Source organism: Elephantulus edwardii, unplaced genomic scaffold (assembly GCF_000299155.1).
Source record: "Elephantulus edwardii isolate Elephantulus edwardi_28Jun2011 unplaced genomic scaffold, EleEdw1.0 scaffold00062, whole genome shotgun sequence".
NCBI lineage: Eukaryota > Metazoa > Chordata > Mammalia > Macroscelidea > Macroscelididae > Elephantulus > Elephantulus edwardii.
The window spans coordinates 1,506,988-1,522,233 of NW_006399812.1; the positions used below are offsets into that span (position 1 = coordinate 1,506,988).

A 15,246-nucleotide genomic window follows, 5' to 3' on the forward strand; every position below is an offset into this window, starting at 1 on the left:
AAAGGTTATTGATGAGTCATTCCCCAATCCTGATGCCACATTCTTATTCATAGATTCCAACTTTTCAAATAACTGGCTCAGCATACCAATGGAATAAATATGGAGAAAGGATACAAACTTTGATGCACACCTTTCTTAATTTTATACTGTGTACTGTTCCCTTGCTCTGTTTACACAAGAGTCTCTTGGTCTAGGTACAGGTTTACCTGAACACAATTAAATGTTCTGAGATTCCTACTGTTTACTTGTAGTCAATTAAAATTCTTAAACTACAGAAGCATCCTAAAGATGCTTACTGAGCTCAGTCACTCTTTAAAACATCTCAAGTTATCTCTTGGATAGCTACAGTCATCCCATCCTGTCTCATCAATAACCAACATTTGTCAAGTGGCTTCTATGAAATAACTGCTGAAGATATAAAGAGATAAAGATGAATAAGACACAGGTCAAGCTCCAGGAACTGATAATATAATAGAGGAAACATCCAGGTGAGCAATGAAGTATATGCTATGTTACAGTAAAATACATGTTATTAATGAACACTCAACAAATGTATTTTTTTACTTTGTTTTCATTCAATTATTTATACATGCTTTGTTTTATAACATTAGTTACAACTTAGCAATGTCATTTATCCCAGCATTTTATTAAATCTTCACTGTACCCTGACTATCCCTTCATCTTACCCATCCATCTGCTCATCTCTGCTGTCCAATTTTTCTTCTTATCGTCCTGCTTTCCTTTCTCCTCTTCTTTCCCCTTTCTGTTTTATCACTTATGCATGTCCTGTTCCATGTTGTTAACTGCAACACATATATTGCCCATCTAACCAGTTTTTCCAGGTTAATTGTGCCTTTCCCTGATCTCGTACACTGTCCATTCTAGTTCTGCTTTCCCTGTTCCCATCACCCATAACCCTCTTATTTGCACAGTAGACGCAGAATACTGCATTTGTTCTTTTGTGATCACTCAGCATAATGTTCTCTAGTCTTGTCCATGCTGTGTAGTATTTCAGGAGTTGTTCATTATTTTTTAATGGTACAGTGTATTCTATTGTATGAATGCACCATAATTTCTCTACCCATTCACTTGTTGGTGGGCATTCAGGTTACTTCCATCTCCTTGCCATTGTAAATAATGCTGCAATAAACATAGGTCCAATGAAATATACCTGCCTGTGCCTCAGCTCTGATTTCCTTCCGGGTATATTCCCAATAGTGGAATATCTGGGTCCTATGGGATTTCTATGTTCACCTTTTTGAGAAATGCCAAACAGCCTTCCACAAAGGTTGTACCATTTTACACTCTCACCAACCATACATCAGAATTTTAATCTCTTCATATCCTCCCCAACATTTGTTGTCTGCTGTCCTGTTAAACCTTGCTGTTGTTGTTGGGGTAAGATGAATCTCACTGATGTTTTGATTTGCATCTAATTGTTAGTGATTTTGATAATTTCTTAATGTGTTTGCAGTATATCTGAATATACTCTTTGGTGAAAAGTCTTTTCATATCTGCTGCCCATTTTGTAATTGGGTTATTAATAATTTTCTTTTTGAGGTGCTGTAGTATTCAATAAATTTTGGTTGTCAGAAATGCCACTGAAAAATATTGTTTCCCAGTCTGTGAGTTTTCTTTTGATCTGATTGGGAAGGTTTCTGACACACACAAGGACTTGATTTTTAGAAGGTGTTATTCATCTATTTTACCCACTTACTGGTGGTGGATTTTTGCCTATATTTTAAAGCCTATTCATACCTAGATTAGGGTTTCTAATTTTGTTCTTATTTTTCTCTGACGAGCCTCATGATTTTGGGTTTTACCCCTAGGTCGAAGATCCACCTTCAGGTGGTTTTTGTGTATGGTATGAAATGCGAATGTTTTTGGCAGTTTTTTGCAAGTCGATGTCTAATTTGGCCAATACCATTTGTTAAAGGAGTTTGGTGTTTCCCCATTTAACAAGTTTCATTTACTTATCAAATATCAATTGACTGTAGGAAAATGGGCTCATTTCTGGGTGCTCAATTCTATTCCACATAACAGAAGTGCAAGTGAAACGTAAGTATTGATGTTTATTGTTTTTGTGTACAATCGAGTAGAAACCAACCCATACCTGACCCTCCAGAGGATTTTCAATAGAAGGAGATTACTCATCTTTTCTCATGTAGCACAGCTGGTAGATCTGAATCTTGTACCTTTGGTTTAACACACAACACCTTACCACTAAGCCATCAGAGCAATTTGTATTCAAATTCAGCTTAACAAAATTGTGACAAAAGGAAATTCTTCAAGGACTTATTTTCTTGATCTTTGGAACATTTTATAGAATAAGAACTGGATGAAGCGTGTCTAATTCATGGAGAGGACTCCTCGGCAAACAGTAAAACAGTCACCATCATGTCAGCTTCTCCTCTGGCTCGTGGGGCCCCACGTGTGTCAGAGAAGAATCACTCTGTGGTTAACAGCACAGCAAGTTAACTATTTCCATCACCCAGGGACGAACTTGCTCCTCTCGGTTCTTTTATCTATAGCCCTTACTCAACAGAGACAGAATCCATCCAGGAAGACAATACATACCACAAGGATCCATACCTTAAAAAATGGCAAAAGAATGTAGGAAAGATGTAGATAACCTTCTAAGTATATATTACTGTCACCTCAACTCCTCAGAAATGTACCACTTGTAGCCAGAGAGGTTTCAAGAATACAGAAAAGCAATTTAACTTGGGCCATCCTAATTTAAAATCAATAAAAATTTAATAGAAATTAGGCCAAAGTTTACATTTTTACAAGTTGCATAAAATGGTTTACTGAAATTACAGCCCCAAGAGATTGGCATGTGATAGACTTTAACCTATTTAGGAGACTAAAGTATTTCAGGCACTTCTGAATCCCCAATTATACACAAATAATTAACAAACTAATTACATACCATTATTACAGTACATATGTCTTTCTCATTTCTGTATAACCCAAAGGGCCTTGCACTGAACTCTGGATAAAAATGGTCATAATTAAAGTACGGCACTTGTTGTTAGTCAGTCACGACTCATCGCATACCTATAACAACAGATCTGAACCCTGCCCTAGCCTGCACCATCTCAATCCCTGGCAGGCTGCAGCCTGTAGTGGTAATCACTGTGTCAGTCCATGTCACTGAGAGCTTCTCTCTCTACCTGGCCCTCCACCTTTCCCAGCATGATGCGTCTTTTGAAGGATCTTCCTTCAAGACAGATTTGTGACTTCCTTTGCATCTATCTCGTGAAACACTTCAACTAGTATTCCATCAATTCCCGAGTCTTATTTTTATTTTTACCATTGTCTTTTGCACAGCTGGGACTTCTTTTTTCAATGTTATTGGTTCTTAATCATATACTGCTCTCCAAAATGGTTCCATATCAACCAATTCTTTTTGGTACAGTAACTCTGTCTATGCCTTCTACCTTCTTTTGACACCGCCTGTATCATTCGAAATTATGCTCACAGAATCCACAAGTCTTTTCTCAGTTTGCTTTACTGGGGTGGCCTGCATGCTGTTGTGTTGCTGGAAGCTATCTGCAAGCATTTTAAATACCAGCAATGTCACCCATGATGGACAAGTTTCAACTGAGAGCTACTGAACTAAGACAATGAAGCGGGACTGGCCATTCACTTCTGAAAGAACGTATCTTAGAACACTCTACAGATAATGAAAGAATATTTTTGGATAGTGTGCCAGATGAGAACCTCAGGTCAGAGGGCACTTAAAATGCAGCTAAGGAAAAGCTGCCTCCTCAAAGTGCCTTAATGGCACAAATGATATAAAGCTTTCACCCAAAGAAGATCCTTCATTTGAGACTCAGAATGAGGAAAATGGTAGTAAACATCCAATACTAGTCGGTAAATGGAAGATACAGGGAGGTCTGGTGGCCTGGTGGTAAGAAGCTTGACTGCAATCCCATAGGCAGATGGTTCAAATCTACCAGCTGCTCCATGGGAGAAGGATGGGCAATCTCCTCCCACTGCCTCTGGGTCACCTATCGGTCGATTCTGACTCAATGGTACACAACAACAAAAAATAAAATTAGGAAAATTGCAGATTGTCAAAAAATGGAACATAAAAAGCAGAAAGATTCATATCTTAGGCAGTAGCTGAGATGAACTGGTATTAGCTACTTTTAATCAGACAATCACATGCCAGAAATGACGAAGTGAAGAGTCACAGTTTACAACAGCATGAGCCATAGGCATTTAAGGAAGTCCTATTAATATAATCATTATGCAAATATATTCATTGACCTCAAAGCCAAAGATGAAACAAAACAAAGATAAGTGGAGTGAAGGAATAGGAGAGGTACAAGGTGACTTTGAGGAGACATTGTGAAAAAAGGCATTGATGAATTTTAATTGGTCCTGTAGGGCATAATGTGCATGAATGACTGGATGAAAATCAAGTCAAAAAATAAAAGCCATAAAACCAGGTTGCTTTGCTAGTCCTTGGTCTCTGACCTCATGCAGGCTCACTGATGTCCTTGTCCAGGGTCTGTCATTGCTTTGCTAGTCCTTGGTCTCTGACCTCACGCAGGCTCACTGATGTCCCTGTCCAGGGTCTGCCTTAGTGTGATCTTCCTGCACAGGTCATCAGTGTGGAAGTGACTCTTGGAGCCCTCAGTGTGAGCTCAGATGCCTGTGTCCACTGGCTTGGAGAAGGGCTGGCAGCAGCATTTACTGCTTACATAATGTAACCCTTTAATGTACGCCAGGGTTTGGGGAATTAAGAAATCTTCCAAAACGACCCATTACTCCTGGTTTTATCTGCCCTGTATATGATTAGGCTTATACACAAAATGAACAAATCGTTTTGTTTGCAATGGCGTAGTCCATATGGAATATGCTAATCCAAAGGCCGAACCTTGCTGGTGGTTTGAATTTACCAGCAAATCTGAGGGAAAAAGATGAGTAATCTCCTCTTTTGCAATCTACAGCTTTGGAAGCTCAACTGGAGTGTTATCTGTGAGTCTGCTCTGACTCAACAGCAATGGGTTTGAGTTTTGTGTTATTCTAGCATATTTCATGTAGAACAAAGATGGCAGGCTGGTGAATAAGAACAATGGACAAAACATGCCTCTGTGTAGGGACGCATGCTTCCAGACCCTGATAATCCTCACCACCTAATTCTGAGAAGGACACCGGTGGTTCAGTGTGAATTCTCTCCTTCCTGGTGGGAGGCCTCACAGGACGCTGCACCCATCTGTCAGTGGAGACATGCACTTTGTTATGAAGCTGAACATGTTTCAACAGAGCTGTCAGAGTAAGAAAGACTAAGAAAGACAGACCTAGTTGGAAAAACGTAACTAATTAAAACTTTACTGATGACCACTGTCAGATTCAGAACCAATGACACAGTCTGGGAAGTATTTTGTTCCATTGTGGATAGGGCTGCCTTAAGCTAGGGCCAATTTCATGATAAAAAGTCAAGAGCAAGCTCTGGTGACCAACCCAAAGACAGGTAGTTCAAATACATCTACTGCTCTGCAGGAGAAAGATGGGTGGTCTCCTCCCTCACAATTTACAGTCCTAAGAGCCTGCTGAGGCTCCGTCTAACATACTTTGGACATGTTGTGAGGAGAGACCGGTCCTTGGAGAGGGACATCATGCTTGGGAGGGTGGAGGGACGGCGCAGGAGAGGAAGGCCCTCTATGAGGTGGATTGATTCGGTGACTCGGGTAATTGGAATGGGAGTGTCAGAGACAGTGCGATTGGCACAGGACAGAGCGGAGTTTAGGGCTGTTGTGCATAGGGTCGCTATGAGTCGCAAGTGACTCGACGGCACATAACAACAACAACAACAAGAGCTTGCTGCAGGGTCAGTTATGAGTCACAACTAGCAACAAAAAACAATGACAATTCTGAGAAACAAAGTCCTGAAAACACAAAGTTCTAGAGCAGTGATATCAGCACATGCAGACTCTCTTAATCCTAATGCAGCTGTAGACACAGTAAAACACCCAAGAACTAAGTGAACCATGTCTATCATCTAGACAACCACAATAGAAAAAACAAGAACATCTTCTGCAGCATCAACTCATGGCAACAATGATCCATCCCAGCTGAGTGTATGAGGACTCATGAAAAAGTGGGTAGGAAGTGCTGATGCATCCTCACTTCAATCTCTCCAAGTAACACTGGACTCAACAAAAAGGAAAGTTGAGGGAAAAGGAATAGAAAACACAAGACAGACACAGAAAGAAGCATTTGTGAAGCATTTGAGATGGGTGTGGGGGCAAGAAGTAGGAATGACGTGAGGGCTTGGAAGTTTGGGAAGCAGAAGGGTGGCTATGATGTGAAGCAAGAGACACAATAGGCACCAAAACAACCCTTACCTTGCTGCTTGCTCTCACCAACAAGGCAGTTTAGCATCTCATCTTAATCCTTTCTCAGTCATTCTCCAACAAATCAACTTCAAGGTGGCAGAGAAAAGCAAAATGCAACCATGTACAAAATGTAATGGAACAATACTTACCACTGAAATAAATGACCACTTGTGAAATCAGTCATGATACAAAGATCTCCCCTGTCCTAACCTTGTGTCTACTGCATCTGCCCAATGAATTTGTTTCTCACAACAGATGTTACAAATGCCTAACCATAAATTGTTGCAAACATAATGTGCAGTTTAGAAGTGTGAGGTGTAAATCTTAAAAGGAATTTCATAATGTCTGGGAAGGTAAGGTTGGAGAACTGTTCCAATCACAGGCAGAGTTGGTGACAAATGAGCATTTGGCAGGAACACAAGTTAGCAATTAAAGAGGAAATCAATCAAGATGGTGGCACAGTGAAAGAAAATAAAAGAAAATAAATCTTTGAAATACTGGGTAAATCCTCGATAATTTTTACAAAAATTAGTTTTGTTCCTTCAGTTTTGCACAGAAATCAGAAATGTTCTCAATGGCGACAATAATTTACATTTTATAAGTATGCTGAGGAATATTATGCTTCATTTATTGTTTGTTTTCATGTGTCAGTGAGTCGACCACAACTTACACTAACCTTATGGAGAACAGATCAAACCTTGCCCTGTTCTGCACCATCCACACGATCTCTGTCTGAAAGACTCAAGCTCACTGTTAGAGCTACTGTGTCAATCCATCCTGTTGGAGTCTCTTTCTCTTTCTCTCTTTCCCAGCACGATGCCTTTTTCCAAGGACTAGTCCCTCCTGACAACATGTCCAAAGTGCACGACTCCAATTTTCACCATCCTTGCCAGCTACTTGGCTGCACTTTCTCCAAGACATAACCGTTTGTTCTTGTGACAGACCCTTGGACATTTAGTCGTCTTCTCCAACATCACAATTCAAAGGCATCGACTCGACTGTTGCTCTATATCACTGTCCAATCTTCACATGCAGAGGGAGATTACTTGCAGAGATAATGGTTTGGATCAGGCAAACTTTGATCTTTAAATTGACATCATTCAAATATACACACCAATTACTAAATTTTTTTTTAAATTAATGTATTGAGGAGCTCTGGTGGACTAACGTTAAGGATTTGTGCTGCCAACCCAAAGGCACATGGTTTCACCCATCAGATGCTCTCTGGGAGAAAGATGGAAAAGCTCCTCATGATTTACAGCCTCTGAAAACCCACTGGAGGGTCAACTGTGAGTTGTCTCTGACTAAACTGTACAATAACAGTAACCAACTTCGGCAGTCTAAAATTCATCAAATATGCAACCCATCAAGAAGCATTCATAACAACTGGTGAATGGAATAAAAAATTTGGAAACAAAAAAGAACTAGACAGAAATAAGGCTGGATGTCAAATGATATAATTTTTTTGTACAGTCAATTATTTATTCATTGTACATACCTTCTTAAAAACACAAATAGTGAGTATATACATCGACCTCACTTGATGATAGACTACACAGGATTCAGATTGATTAGTTCAAACTGAAGCTGAAGATAAAAGTCCATGAGAACCTAAATACAACTTTGAGTCTATCTCATTTGAACTTAAAGACCATTTCAAGTACATATTTGAGGCAGCGAATACTAATGATCAAGGTAAAATAAGCTGTGGGATGACATTAGCAGCATCATCCATAAAGGCAAAAGGTCATGATAAAAAAGTCAGGGAAGAAAAGACCAAAACTGATGTCAGAATGACTCTGAAAATTGCACTAGAGCATAGAGAAACTGAAAGAAAGGGAAGAAATGAAGTAAGAGAAATGAACAGATTTCAAAGGGCAGCTCAGGAAGACAATATACAAAGAGCTGGAGTGAGAAAGATGAAAGCAATGAACATACTCAACTTGTAGTAAGTGTAAATCAAGTTCAAGTCTCAAACAACTCTGAGACAATATGAACAGCAGACCCAAACCCTATCCTATCTAGTGTCATTTCTCATCATCTCTGACACACTTGAGCCCACCTGCTGTAAGTCACTCTGTCAAGCCATCTTGGATGTGGTCAGAGAGAGAAATCTTTCTCTTTAACTGACTCTCTACCTTTTCAAGCATGATGTCCATCTCCAAGGAATAGCCTCTTCCCATCCAGTGTAGGAGAGACCAAGTTCTGCCATCTTTGCCTCCAAGGAGCACTCTGGCTGTACTTTTTCCAAGACAGCTGTTTATTCTTTTGGCAAATTCTGAGACATTCAGTACTCTTGTCCAACACCACAACTCAAAGATATCAATTCTTCTTCTGTCTTCCTTACTCATAATACCCTATTTATTCTACAGAGTCAGTAAGAAGATTAAGTAAAACAATCAGTGTAAAGGGCTTAAAGCAGTGCCTGGCACCCAATATCCAGAAGTCCCTGGGTGGCGATGCAAACTTCCAATTAAAAAGTTGGCTATCTCAACACAGAACTCAGAATTTGTAATTGGGGGGTGGAACAGGTGGGCAGAGAGAAAAGTGTAACGATGAATGGATGGAAATCCAAAGTCTTTGTAAACTTTCATTAAAATCAATTTAAAATTTAAAAACATAAATAAAAAGTGAAAGAAAGAGAATTTGTAAATGCAAACTATACCAAGAGTGCCTGAGTGGCAATGCAAACTTCTAATTAAAAAGTTGGCTATTTGAACACAGAACTCAAAATTTGTAACTGTGGGGGAGGGGGAATGGGTGGGCAGAGAGAAAAGTGTAACAATGAATGAATGGAAATCCAAAGTCTCTGTAAACGTCATTAAAATCAATTCAAAATTTAAAAAATAAATAAAAGGTTAAAAAAAAGTTTGTAACTGCAAACTACATGCAGAAAGGGGGTAGGGCACCCGCTGACATGTCTATGGAGAACGATTCTACTGTGCAACCCACAGGGTTACCATCTATCCACATCAATTTGACTTGACCAGTACTACAGGTTCCCTGTAAGTACATCCCTGCAGGATGTTCCCTGTAGGAACATCAGGCACCATCTAGTGTTCCCTAAATGTCAGATCCCATGCTAGAACCTTGCCCCTGAAATATGAATGAGGTCTATGCTACAAAAACTGCAAATACATCTTCCCACTCACAAACTACAGACTCTGGTGGCATAGTCAGCCAGTATGCTACACATTTTAAGTCAAAGGCCACATCTCTAGTGGCTCAAATCCACTAGTAGTTCCATGGGAGAAAGACGTGCAATCTTCTCCTACACGATTTACAGCCTCAGAGACCCAATGGAAGGGTCAGCTAGGAGTCAGTTCCCCCTCCACGGCAATGAGGGAGAGAGATTCACAAACTGTGTGCAATGGGGCTGAAGCAGGGCTGAAAGGGACAGTCAAATGATACTGTTCCATTAGGAAGTCCTGTGACTAAGGTATGTGTAACTACAGCCTTTAGACCTCAGCTTCTTCCACGGTAAAAAGTGGAGGCAATATTCCCTAAATCACACAGCTTTTGGGATGATTTTAAGTTAAGATGCCTCTGAAAAAAACACACAGCAAATATTAATTTATCTTAACACTCAAGAAATTACGTAATGTTGATCAGCACCTAGAAGCTATGCCATTTAAATGTATAACTGCTGATTCCTTTTTAATCCTTCCGTGTCCAAAACTATGCAATGTAGAAACTAAGGATCATTTAATAGCTTGTGACTTCTCAAATATGTAAAACGTATGATTTCATCCTGTACCAGACAAGCCAGTGAACTGAAGAAGTTACATGGTAATGTCTTTTCTTCAGCTGTGCTTTACACAGATGAGAAGAAAAAAGATTCACTGTAAAACACATGGAAAATTACATGAAAATTAGAGACAAAGAGATGTTAATAAGTGCAGAATCAGTGCATGACTTGCAACACGGGAATGAGAGCTGGAGAATGAGGAAGAAAAAACCTCGTCATCAGGTTGGGCTCCTTCACCCCAGCTCAAACTCCCATGATCCTTCACTTCCTCTGGAGGTGCTCTAGAATGTTCCCTTAACAATGGAAGCAGCACAGCTCTCAGCCATACAACTGAACTGTCACTGGAGACACACAACAAATGCTTAGTAACTACAGTATTGATGGCTTGGCCAATATCATAAGTTGACTTGCTTTGAACACTAATTCCAAACACTTTGCATAAATATATGTGAATGAAGTGTGAGAGATTTTTAGCTACTTAAACAAGCAAGCAAACAAAATCTCCAAGAGTAAGTCCTACTGACACGAGGTTAAGTATGAATTTTGCACTTGTTTGAAAAACATACAGCACAGAAAATGTTCCTGCTTTAGCATATAAAGAAACTAAGGAAATGCAGATATACAGTTTTCAATCTAATAATTAATCACAGAATGTACCATTTGGGTTTTTTCCTTTCAAAAAGCTCAGGTGGTCTAATGGTAAGAAACTGCACTGTAATCCAAAAGGTACGTGGTTCAAATTCACCAGATCTCTGTGGGAAAATGGGCAATCTCCCATGTGATTAACTGCCTCTGAAAACCCACTGGAGGGTCAGCTAAGTTTCAGTTCCAACTCAATGGCAAGCAACAACCCAAGTCACATTTTAGGAGTGTTTTGGCAAACAAGTATAGAGGAGATAGATTTCTAGAATGTTTCAGAGAACGATTTTACATCCACATAAATACTGAGATTTTGTAAAACATTAACAAAATAGAAATATACACAAAATACTGCATGTGAGAACACTTCATGTGTCACCAAGGTAAGGCAGCAAATCGTGGATAATAAAACATAATTAAACATTAATTACAAAACCTATAAAAATTAACTGACATGTACAAAGCTCAGCACTCCTATTAAAAAGAAACTGACTAACAGTAAGATACAAATAATCGTCTGTCTCTACAAATATCATTTCTAGGCGGCAATTAAATTTATGGAAAACTGTTAAGTTTCTTCTGTGACACATTACTGCTGTGAACCCAGGGTATTTTGTCTGAGAATTGCTTCCAAGTAATTCTTACGATTGTTTAACATCTTAATAGGAGACATGGCCATAAAATCAAAGATGTGTGTTATAAACAAATAAAAATAAGCTTTCCCACAGATCTGACTCTGCTATGCCCGTCATGTTTCTGGTGCCCACAGGATAAGCTTCAGCTGCTGTTAAGACAGCTGATATTCAGAGAGCCAAGTCCCATATTCTGAGTCTGAGCACCATTTAATAGAAAAAATTTAAAAGCGTGACTTAAATGCAAAATATCAGACCCTATAAAAAGGCTGACAAAACAATACATTTTATTATTAGAGATCATGGTAAATTCCTTTATTGTAATTTTACAAAGAAATGATGTTTTCATCCATTCAACTGTGTGGATTTCTCACTCTTCTCTCTCCTTTATTCCATAATTCATGTCCTTTTCTAGATTGTTAATTGCATTACTCATAATGTCTGATCATCCATTATTCATGGTAAAAATTTTAATAGAAGTTTATTTATTCTCCATTTAAGAAAGGGGAACAACATTATGTAACATCATTCCAGAGTCCTTATGGGAAGCATTAAGTTTTATTCAGGAAACCTTCTTATCTCAGAGAATTCTTCACATAAGACAGCTGAAAAGATAAATGGAGACTCACCGGTACAAAAGATTATCAATGCATTTGGCTACTAAACGTAAGGTTAAAAGTTCCAACTCACAGAGATGAAAGGCCGGCTTGTTCTAAAAATTGTTGCTGTTGCTGCTGTTGTTGTTATGTGTCGCCAAGTCACTTGCAACTCATAGCATTCTTAAGTACAAGAGCCCTAAACCCTGCTCTAGTGCCAACCTTACTGTCTCCGACACACCTACTCCCATTACCCAATCACTGAATTGATCCATCTCATCGAGGGTCTTGTCTCTTGCACTGTCCCTCCACTCTTCCAAACATGATGTCCCGCTCCAGGAACTCCAAAGTATGTCAGATGAAGCTTCAGTATTCTTGCCTCCAAGGAGCAGGCTGGCTTTACCCTCTCTAGGATAAACTTGTCTGTTCTCCTAGCAGTCCATGGTATATTCAACACTCTTCTCCAGCACCACAGCTCAAAGGCATCAATTCTCTTTTTATCATCCCTAGTCACTGTCCAGCTAGCTCTCTGATGCATAGCATGCAACTGCAAAGAGTATGGCCTGGATCAGGCACACCTTAGTCTCCAGCACGACATCATTGCTCCTCAGTCCTCTCAAGAGGTCCCTGACAACTGACTTTCCCAATAATTAGTCTCTTGATTAGGCTGCTGGTACCAAGAGTGTTGATTGTGGAAAGAAGCAAACTAAAGCTGTTAACAATCTCAATCTTGTCACCATCCATAATGATGCTGCCAACTGGCCCAGTGGTGAGAATCTTTGTTTTCTTGATGTTGAGCTCCAATCCCTACTGAAGGCTATAGTCCTTGACATTCTGCAGCAAGTGCTTTAGGTCCTCCTCAGTTACAACAATCAGGATTGTGTCATCTACATAATGCAGGTTGTTGACGAATCTTCCTCCAATCCTGATGCCACATTCCTCCTTGTACAGCCCAGAATCCCGGATGATCTGTTCTGAATACACACTGAAAAGGTACGGAGACAGAACACATCCCTGGCTGATGCCCTTCCTGATTTTGAACCATGCAGTGTTTCCTTGCTCTGTTCTGACAACTGCCTCCTGGTTCAAGTATAAGTTTCACATAAGCACAATCAAATATTCTGGGATTCCCCTTCTTCTCAGGGTCAACAACCGGAGTTTGTTGTGATCCTCACAGTTGATGTCTTGCATAGTCAAGGAAACACAAGATCCATCTAATATTAGCTATTATATCCCTAGTACCACAGCCTCTTCTAAACCTAGCCTGTACCTGTTGTTGTTAATTGCTGTAGAGTCCGTAGGCAACTCATCGCAACCCTATGAACGCAAGACCTGAACACTTGTATAACTTTCATAGTTTCTCCAAGTTCAAATGGTTTCCAGAGGCAAGTTATTTCGGGAGTAGATGCCATTCCTGCTTCCAAACTTGTTCAGTCAAGGAGCTCCACCAAACACTGTCCACCACGGATAACCACTATCACATTTGACACATCAGTGTCACAGTGTTCAGCATCACAACAACCACGAGTTACCTCTGTACAGCAATGCACAGACCAGGACTATACCACTTAGAAGAATGACTGACCAAACATAGTTAAAACCAGGCCTCAGGGCCGCAGATTAAAATTATCCACCTTTGGCTTGGTAGCATAACTTTCTGTCAACTATGACAACTGAGGCCTCTCTATGTAACATAGCTACTCAAAATTCTTTGCAACCCAGTCTTGATCTGACATCCATGGCCTGCACTGAGTCAGAATTGATTCAGAGGCAACTGAATCAATGTGGGGGTGACATCAGTGAGGTGTGACGGTCAGGATTTCAAAAGTTTTAGACTAAAAACAGTTTTATAGCAACTCAAAAATGAAAATGTTTTTAGTAAAAATACATGTGCAAAGGCACAAAAATAGGTAAAATTAAAACAGTAAATTTCTAAATTGTACATGTGTATATATGTTTAACAGAGGTATCATTGCTGACATCAGGTTTTGGCTAAAAGCAAAGATATCAGAGAGATGTTTAGTTTGACTATGTGGATTATAATAAGTTATGGATAACAATAAGAAGAACAGGAATCCCAGAACACTTAATTGTACTCATTCAGGAGCTATGCATGAACTAAGAAGCAGTCAGTCAAACAGAAGGAGGAAACACTGCAGGGTTTAAATCAGGAAAAGAGTGTGTTGCATCACCACACCTATTCAATCACTATGCTAAGTAAATAATAATCTGAGCAGCTGGGCGATGTGAAGAAGAATGTGGCATCAGCATCAGAGAATGACTCATGAGCAACCTCATTATAGAGATGACATAAGCCTGCAGGCAGAAAAGTGAAGGCTTGAAGCATTTACTGGAGTTTAAAGACTACAGTGGATGGATTACAACTCACTATAAGGAAAACCAACATCCTGATAACTGGACTAGCAGGCAACATCATGATAGCTAGAGAAAATATTGAAGTTGTCAAAGAGTTCCTTTTACATGCATCTACAATCAATACCCATGGAAGCAGCAGTCAAGAAACCAAAGTATGTGTGGTCAAGGACCTTATAAAGTGCTACAAAGCAAGTGTGTCACTTTAAACACTCCTATGGGATTTAGAGCTTCTAAAAATCTACTGGAGGACCAGCCATGAGTAGGGTCCAACTCCACAGCAATGAGGCAATGAATACACTAGGTTTTGACAGGTGTTGTGTCCAGTGAAATTAACTGCCTCTGAAAATCCATTCCACAGTTAGTTATGTGTCAGATCTATAATATATGACTTGATGATACCTAACAATAACAAGTTCCAAAACCTAGTAAATTGAGTTTCATATGGCAGCATCACTTATCTTAAACTGACCAACATCAAGATTGTCATCCACTTTTTACAGGCAAACTCTACCACATCAGTATTATAGCAGTGTAAGGCCATGATGGGCAGAGAGCAGTGGAAATTAATTTTATAAGACATGGGAATGATTATATGAAACACAATGTGAATGAAGGAATGTATGAAATACAAAGAAGAACTTATAATGTAAAAAAGTAACAATACACTTAAAAACAAAGTCTGACTTTTAAATGAAAACAAATAGTATCTCTTACTTGCAATGCCTTGCTTTTTTATTAAAAAATTTTGAATGATTTGTCAATATCCCTTAAATATGCCTAATTTTTGACAACTCAAAACTATCCAACCACAGACCTCTCAGAGGTACAAGTGCTCCTCATCAGTCTCAATTCATGACAGAACACTGCAGCATCTCCGAACAATAGATGATATATCATACCTA

General features: G+C 39.4%; 1 protein-coding gene across 1 annotated transcript in view; it reads right to left on the bottom strand.

The window, feature by feature from the left end:
• AFF3 (AF4/FMR2 family, member 3) overlaps positions 1 to 15,246 on the bottom strand; it is a 618,084-nt gene that overhangs the window by 530,176 nt on the left and 72,662 nt on the right. The gene's annotated exons all lie outside the window — the stretch shown is intronic.